The sequence below is a fragment of the Aethina tumida genome, chromosome 1 (assembly GCF_024364675.1).
Source record: "Aethina tumida isolate Nest 87 chromosome 1, icAetTumi1.1, whole genome shotgun sequence".
Classification (NCBI taxonomy): Eukaryota; Metazoa; Arthropoda; class Insecta; order Coleoptera; family Nitidulidae; genus Aethina; species Aethina tumida.
In genome coordinates this window covers 76,271,755-76,280,370 of record NC_065435.1, presented here as the reverse complement: position 1 = coordinate 76,280,370, position 8,616 = coordinate 76,271,755, and positions in this window count along the sequence as shown.

Here is an 8,616-nt window from a genome sequence, read left to right as displayed (position 1 = left end):
AGAATAAGGTTGTAGAGAAATAGAAAAATAAAATAATAAAGTTAATAAATAACGAATTAAAAAATAAAAATTTTATTTAGTGATAATAATTCAATTAATTATTATAATTAAAAAATATTTTTTATAAGTTACAACATAAAAATGTACAATAAATAAATAATTAATAAAATAAATGTGAGATATGTTGACGAATACTACGTTGGGGCGGTAAGACTCGTGCATTTCGGTACAATGAACTTTCTCCAGATCAGCTGGGGCATTAGCGGATGCTGAACGACCAGGCTCCATCCACTCCGGCCTTTCAGTAAATGTGGGTGCAGGTCAAACATAAACGGGACACAGGTGCTCGATTTCTGAATTAACGCTAAAACAACATCCAAAAGTCCCATGTTCCCGGAGGAAAACGCCTCTGTTTTGTTTATGCTTTTCGTTTTAATGGACCGGAAAATGGATATGTTAATAAGCGCTTTTAGGTTTGCGATCGATCGACACCATTTATTGTTCTTCTTTACCGAATTCGATAGCTCGATAGCGCAAAAGAAAAGAAATAGATAATGTTAATGAAAAGCCGGCTTATCAAACGTTCCGTATCTCCTTGTTTACGATATGTTCCTTCAATTTCCATTGAATTCTATTTTTAATGGTACCGTACCTTACTTCAGTCACGTATCCATAATTTTTGTAATTAAAATCGTCGTTTGGTTAATCGATTCTTGATTACGGCTTTGGTTCCCGGTAATGGGTCAAAACAGGTCGGTAATTCAATTAGTCATTTGTCAAGTTACCAATGTAGAAATAACGATGGTCCGAACGAATATACGAATATACGAATATAGGAATATAGCGAAAATATTTAACTAAGCAATTATGACAACCCCATGAAGCAGCAACTAGTTTTTACTATTAACACCACCTGTGTTTATAATTTTTATTAACCACCATCCATATTCATGACTACGGTATTACTCACCTATTTTGACTCGTAATTAACATACAAAAGAATTAATTTGCCGGACCGTTTTTTTAATTCGTGCACGCACACAATTTTAGAGCAATAAAACAGAATCTCGTGCAAAGATATTTTCGAGTTGCCATGTCATTAGGTTAGTTCTCCTCCTTTTTTTCTCCTTTTCGAATTGTGTAACTCATTATATGGAAATGATTTTTCTGCAGCTGAGAACCACTACTAATGGCCTACTCAAATAAACGTAATCATGCGAATAGATTTAGTAAAGGCACTGTTCCATACTCGCATTGAATATAGAACAACCGTGTCAACCGAGTCTGACCGCGTCGATTTAGCCGTCCACAGCCGCGGTTGTAAACAACAAATTTATTATATATACCCAGCAGTGTTTAATACGTGACTAAAAGAAGGTTCGCGCCATCTAAAATAGATCTAAAATAATTAAAATCATAGCTGTAAACACCATTAAACAATCCTTGAGGTGTTTATGCGAATTTTTCAGCTACCCGTTTGTTTATCGCACATTTTTATTTCGAACCAATCACGTATTGGATAAAAAAATCAATTAATAAGAAAAACCTGACCATAGTTACGCCGTTTCACACGGATCTGTTTCGTCTAAAAATACATATCCGTTTTTTTCCGTTTGAAAACTAATTAAACGCACGAAAATAGCAACGTCTAAACCCTCCGGTTTATTTTTCCGCTGCACCCCAGAAACTGTTTTCAATAAATCCATCTCGTTTAGTTTAAATATAACGGCGTTACGCATAAACAGTTTCGTGGAGATGAAGTTGACTTTACCACCAAGAATATTTCTAATTTAATATATGGTACATATAAACTGGCGTTATAGTTTGTATTAAAAGTACTTTTTGTTTTTAAGTGGGTAATTCGTTGCTCTTAACAACTTACATATTACGTCAGTGTTTAAATATAAAAGTGTTTAAGGAGCTTATAATAATAATAAACACATAAAAATGGATTGTATCTTGCACATCTGTCATTTTATATTTTATATTTTTTAATGAATTTTCTTTAAATTACTCAGGTGTTAATTGAACTATTAAAACGGATTATTTTTATTGCAAATTCGTCTTTTAAAATGGTGTTTTTACTGTTTCGAAAGGAAGTTAATGTGTATGAGTTTCTTTATTTAAATTGAATTTTCCATTTTACTGTCTTGATTTATTATTATTCCTTGATAAGTTTCAAACAAAAAATTAAATTTTAATGGTTTACTTTTTTTTTTATTTTTGCTAGTCGGAACTAAAAATACACCAATGAAAAAATAAATAAAATAAGTTGAAATAATAATAATATTTTTATTTATTATTTGTATATTATACTATTTTTATATATTTTTTATAATAAAGTTTTTCTCCAAAATTTTCACGATAAAATTATTTCCTCTGTCTATTAGAATATTTTTAAATATAAAAAAATCATAGTCTACATCTACATAAGTTACTTTTGTTTGTTTGTTTATTTGTATAATAATTTGATACAAGTGGCAAATCATAATATACCTAACACTCAAAATTGTACATATTTTTTGCAATTAATTCCTAAATAAAGTCAAAACAAAATTTCTTTTGTCCTTGACCTAAAACTTGCTTCAGAATTCAGAAATTTGCCTCTCATTAGAGCTATAAATATGTGAATAAATATAAATATTTTTATATCATATTTATTAATTTATTAACCAAATTGATGCAGCTTTTTCCATATATGATGCAGCCTTGGAAACATCAATATTTTTTTTCCTTATTTAACTATTCATGAATAAATAAAAATAGCATGAATATTTGTGTTTGTTATGTATATATATAATATTTATATATATTTAAAAACGGGACACCCCCGTCAACTTTTAGTATGTACAAAATATGTACTGATAGGTAAAATGTTACATTTTTTAGTACAAAATCAAATCTTACTAAGTAATTTTTTATATTTTAAAATTAAGAAAATCACATTATCAAATTGTTTATAGCAAATCTAACTGCACCTCTGGATTAAGCACCCCCTGAAATGGATGATATAATATTTCAATAAAAAATTATGGATATTCATAATTCTCTATATTCCGAATTTACTTTTAAATGGAATAAACGATGAAAAGTAGCTCAAATTTTCTTATTTTATAATATAAATATAGCAGTAGTATAAATATAGTATAATTTCGACATATGATTCATTAATTCTAAAAAAAATAATATGTCGCGCTATTTTTGATAGTTTATTTCCTACTCTACTTTATTAAAAAAAAAAATCATAAAAAGAATACGATTTTTAATTTTTCCACAGAATAAATATATATATTTTTTTCAGGGAGTACTTAATACACACTAAAGTTGCTAGTATGATTACTTCAATTTTCAAAATTGAACGAACAAAACTAAGTCTATGAAGATGTATGCTGCGAGATGCTTATTTACATTAAAATTATTTTTAAACGTAATATAATTATACCTAAGAAAGTTTAAAGTCTTCTCCATTTATAAGTATAGTTAGTTAATTTGAATTAATAATATCCTTTTTGTTACTATCTTAACATATTTAATGAATAAACTGTTATGAAGGGTCTCAAGTGTGGAATCAGCTGTTTTAGATCAGTTTTCTCTTAAAGCAGGTCTTATCAAAACAATCCGAGGCAGGCAGAAAACATGTTTCCAAACAAAACTTTTTCCATTTTTTATGCTGGATGATTTTGCATTACTTTTATGACTTGAGTAGCTTTTTTGTTGACTTTTATCCTAAACAAAGTTAAATATTTGACCCTTGGAACAGTTTCAGGTAGCCAAAACCTCCATATCAAAATGAGGAGCACATTATTAAGATAAACGGATGACAACTACAAAAAATACGACCACAGCTCTACTATCTTTCTTTCTTTAAGTTAATTTACTTAAAGTTTTCATCAGGTACATGGAACAATCTTGTCTGAAATTTGTAGCTGGTTTGTTTAATGTTGTTGTCACAGTGCTTAAACCGATTGAAATGATCAATTTCACCTACACCAACTAATTAATCCAGATGTTTACAAATTTCCAAGAACGAATCTAGATTTGAATATTGAAGTAAACAATCGGATATGTCGTACGATCGCATTAGCATAAGAAATTAATTCAGATTTTGTTTTTTTTTTTCGAATGCCACAATGAATTTATTCATTAGCGAGGTATGAATCACGATTTTCAATTATTATGGAAAATGTCATAATGTCAAGGTGGAGTTGCAAACTTTTCTGCATGCCATTAAAATATGATTTACGGCAGGTTCCCAACCAAATAAATCCGATGTTTAGCAAGCAAAGAAACGAGTTTTGTACGTACAAAAATAGCAGGAGAACGAAAAGATAAAAGGGTTTAAAATAAAGATCCCGATGCGTGTGTTTATGCTTTTACACAACGTGGTCTGTTTCGTTTCATGGAAGACGAAACACATGTTCGCTATCACGTCGAGATTTTGTTATATTTTCATTAAAAACTCGCTCGCTGTTTACAACATCTCGGTAATGGATTCAAGAAAATCGAATTCGATTTCGTCTTCGTAACCGATGATGGGACGATAATGAAAATAACTAAATTCGTGCGCGAGCTCAAAAATCGTTCGTACGACAATTTTCTATCCGACCATAGGATGGATGAGCGATGGTATCGTGGTGGAACGAAGGCGAACGCAACACAAAAGGTTGCGTACGGGTTTCGGAACGAGTCTCGCTGCACAACAGTTCCAGGCCATTACTTTAACTGGCTGTTAAAATAAATAGTCTTGAAAAACAACAGAGTGGACGTGCTTCGAAGACCTACTTCGCCACGGGCGCACCGGCATTACCGTTCGTTCTGTTCTTTTCCATCGTTTCTCTGTCCGTTCGTTTTTCTGCCGTCTCCGACAATTGTTTTTGGTCTTGGTTTAATCCCGGAGAACAAAACAGGACGTATAAACTGCCAGCGGATAATAAATTAAACAATTTCTCTAATAATGGTCCAAAATTAGCTCGTTGCACGCTGGATTGTTCCTTTCCTTCACAAAAACAAAAAACTACTATTTTTCTTTTAAAACAATTTTGATTTCGAGTAGTCTTAGGTCAGAAAACTAAGAACGAACTACTTCATGTATGCACGAAATTTTGAACTAAACAGCTTCGATAAATGAAATATGTTGTTACATTGGGCCATTTCCGAGTACATAGTTTCAAAGGTAGAAAATTCCTTATGGAAACGTACAGGTGATGAAAATTAGAGCACATTGCAACAAGTCGTTTGACGAGCCCTCGAAAAATAATTAACTTGATTGGTGCAGTGATCGAATCAAGGAAGAGAGGCCGAAATAAATTGAATAGTCGTGACCTCAGTGACATAATTGGTTTATGTATTTTTGATGGGCTTATCGGGCTAAAATTAGACGACGTAAACAAAAAATTTATTTGATTGTATGAACGCTTAATTAATAATTAAAAAACCATGTGACACGTGTACCATAAATCGTGACGAATTTTCGGCAGTTTCGATTAAACTCGAGACGTCTAAATCGAAAGCTCTCTAATGAAGGGTCATTTACATTTAGACTCGGATCATTTTTATTAATATAAACGTTATTTTATGCAAATAATCACGGAGTTGTTCTCGCGTTTAACCCAAATAAACAAAACCTACGTGACTTGTGGAAGGTACGTAATTAATACTACATTATTTATATAGTTGGAAATGATCACTTCAGACATGTGATTATGCAATTAAGTATTATTTTTGTTTATGACAAATCGGGCATTTTCAACATATTTTGTTTTTTTCGTTTTTAACTTAACATGACGAAATCTTTCGTTTATCTTGCCGCATGCTAAAAAATTAACTTAACTTAACTTACTATGATAAATCATTAAAAAAATGACCTTATTCTTAGCCTGAACTAATTCGCGTTTTTTGCCACTGATAAAATTAATTCATTAAATGACTTAATCAATAGACAGCTGTAATTACGATAAATACTGCAAATTTATTGCAGACATGCAGGAATACCGACAGCAACATTGTGCTTGATTACATGCTAATTGATTTATTTTTAGTTGCAAGACAATGATTAACATATTTATTTGATAAACCTGAAGGTTTGTAAATGTGTCCAGTTAAAACTCAATTATCTATCAAAGCAAAAGTTAATCTCACTTTAAATTATTAATAAAACCCAACAGTAACTACCTTTTTGAGTTTTTAAATGTTTACGATCTGTTCTGGATTGTAAACATTCGTTTTTATCTTTCCTGTTTTCTAGTTTTACGATGCCAACGGGGCATTATCAACGTTTTACCTATTATTCTATCTGACGGAGTTTACGGCGTCTTAAATTGTATTTTGTAAGGATAAACAGTCTAAATTTTCTGGTACGGTTCTTTGTTCTTCACTCCGAGATGAAATTTGATAATGTTGATAAGACTGGTTCTATTCTAGTATGTATTCTGGTCGTTTGTGATGTAAAATTTACACCGTTAATAGTTTTATTGCTTCAGTTTAGTGTGATGAAAATAAAATTAATTAAAACGATTAAAATAGTCAAGATTAACGTGACCATATTTGAAACAATTGACATTTGCAGGAATAATTGTTTACGGAAATCGAACTCTGCGATCGAGTCGTGCGTTTTTTTTTTAGTAAAATATCCATTTCCTTCAATTATTGCCAATTGCAATACAACGAGGAATCTTATTTAAGTCAATTAGAACATATTTCAAGGCCGGAGACATATTTTTACTGTAAGAAGATTAAACGCACTGACAAGATTTACGACTAGCACGTCGATAAACTATTAAATGATTTATCAGTAATTGCTTTTTACCGTTTTTTTAAAGTGCACTCCAATTACGCAGCCGCTCGGATCTACATAGAACTCGGCAAACAAAGAGACGCACGGACGAAAAAGTCCGGGGCGTAAAGTAGGTTCGCGAGCAATAAAATTAATTATGAATTATGGTCGTCTGACAGGCGCTACTGCGTTTAGTTGGAAAGTGTTGTCGGGAACGGGTTTCCTTTACTTCGCCTCACCACGGGGCAAAACAACACGGGCAGCGAATCGAGTTTCGATCTCTGTAAAAAGTGTGCAACGGCCATTGGCGTACCCAATTCCCAACAAAATCTCCTCGTTTTATTTCATTTCATACACACAACCAAAATTTACCATTTACTTTTTTCTCTATAAATCTATGTCCAACAGGAACAATCCTCGTTGTTGTTCAAGGTATAAAAACGATTATTTCTTAATCTTCTTATATCTATAGAAAGAAGATTAACGAATGGACGGACAATGACGAAAATTGCTCTTGTTTGACAGAAGTGAGCATGAAAGAACTTTTCTCCAATTGCTTTGGTCAATGATGCAAACCCAAGTAATTGTACTAATTGGTTAATCTTCATTTCATCAACACTCAACACTAGCCATCCAATTAAAGTAATTCCGAAAATTATCCCCTAACCGAAAGAAAAACCTAAATCTAAATTATGATGGATCGTCCCATTTTCAATCCGATACGATTTATTTGAACGGCAATTAGCCGATCGTTCTATGTAGTACCACTCGTACTTAAATTGCTTTAATGGTGAATTAACTAGATAACTGTACGACGTACAGCTTAATTTATGGCAGTTTTTTAAAGAGATTTTAGATAAAGGAGCACGGCTTACAAACTACCGCACAGTGGTGGTGGTACTTTGTATCAGGACACTAGAAATTACATCATTTTGGTTAAAGAATTACCTGAGTGTAAGTCTGTTATTGACGAATTTGATTTTGCGTTAATAATTGATGTCATTGACCAAAAGCCCTTAACAAGTAACTGTATTTTAAGAAATCAATTGTTATGTGTGATTTCAAACATTACAAAACCTTATTGTTCAGATAATTTTTTTCTATAACATAACAATGGTGCCATAATTAAATTGGAAATATTGACAACAATTTGTCTTGACTTGTTACTGTTAACAATTATTATTAATAATTGTGTAACAATAAATCGTTAATAACTCTCTTAATGTGTCCAACAATAAGCTCTAAATCTATAAATAATCCAGTACCACCAATAAATTTTACGGCACTTTTATTGCGTCTACATCCAAAGAATAATTTCAGTCTTGTATTAAGTACAAAATCCATTAGCACACCAATAAAAACCGCACCCTAGAAACGAATCCCCGGGAGATCGTGGAGATGGTACCCCGTCCGAGCGACGAGATTTGTGATGCTGCGCCGGCACCGTAGCTGATGGGCGACCGGTTCTCGAAAAACCCGTTTGCCCGAGGAGGCCAAACCGGCGAACCCATTGGCGTATAAGTGGTACCCGGTATCTAGCCGGTTTCGTAACCATCGTACTACGGCTAGAAAGTAGACGACGGCAAAAACACCGGTGCCTACGACCATTTTTAGTACGGCCTACAGTGGTACGATGAACTTTTCCCCTGCAGTACCGAGATTGGTTCGTTTCCAATTTGATAAGTCCTGCTACCTGGTACTCGGGCTGGTTCTTTCGCGGATTTTCGGTGAGGTTTGTGAACCTTATAAATCTAGTTGCACCCGATAAACACATCGCAAATATATTTCCATCAATAAGCCCGTTGCGTACATTAAGAATATGGCCTTGGGGCGTTATTTAACGA